Source organism: Dama dama, chromosome 5 (genome assembly GCF_033118175.1).
Source record: "Dama dama isolate Ldn47 chromosome 5, ASM3311817v1, whole genome shotgun sequence".
NCBI classification, from domain to species: Eukaryota; Metazoa; Chordata; class Mammalia; order Artiodactyla; family Cervidae; genus Dama; species Dama dama.
Window position 1 is genome coordinate 97,604,349 of NC_083685.1, and position 601 is coordinate 97,604,949.

The 601-nt window shown below is 32.4% G+C and overlaps 1 non-coding gene across 1 annotated transcript; it reads right to left on the bottom strand.

Annotated features, from left to right (window-relative positions):
• Nucleotides 1–528: 528 nt before the first annotated feature.
• On the bottom strand, nucleotides 529–601 carry TRNAG-CCC (transfer RNA glycine (anticodon CCC)). The gene has a single exon. It is a non-coding gene; the product is annotated as a tRNA-Gly (tRNA).

Consider the following 601-nt stretch of genomic DNA (forward strand, 5'->3'; position numbering starts at 1 on the left):
TTTTTGCCAGTCTGATGGATGTTAATGGTATTTCATAGTTTTATCTTGCATTTCCTTTATTAGTGAAGCTGGGCATTTTTCCTTAGGCTTTTCTTATAACTTGCCTTTTCATTTCCTATGCCCATTTTTCTACTGGGTTTTAGTATATATGCTGCCAAAGCGAACACTCTACTGGGTTATCTTTTATCATACCCCATATATATTTTGGATACTAACTCTTTGTTAATGTTTTGAAATTTTCTTCTTCTTGTTGGTGGCTCATGTTTTCTCTCTGTGATATGATATTTTTGACCAGAAATTTTAAGTTTAATATTTTCAAATTTATGACTATTTTCCATTATGGTTTGTACTTTGTTATGTTTAAGAAATTCTTTCCTATTCTGATTGATGAAGACATTCTTTTTTTAAAAACAATTACTTTAAAAATAAATAAATAAATAAAAACAATTACTTTTATTTATTTGGCTGTGCTGGGTCTTAGTTATGGCATGCAGGATCTTTTTTTAGTTGCAGCTAAAAAAAGGTTAGTTCCCTGACCAGGGATCAAACCTGGGCCCCATGCATTGGGAGTGCAGAGTCTTAGCCACTGGACCATCAGGGA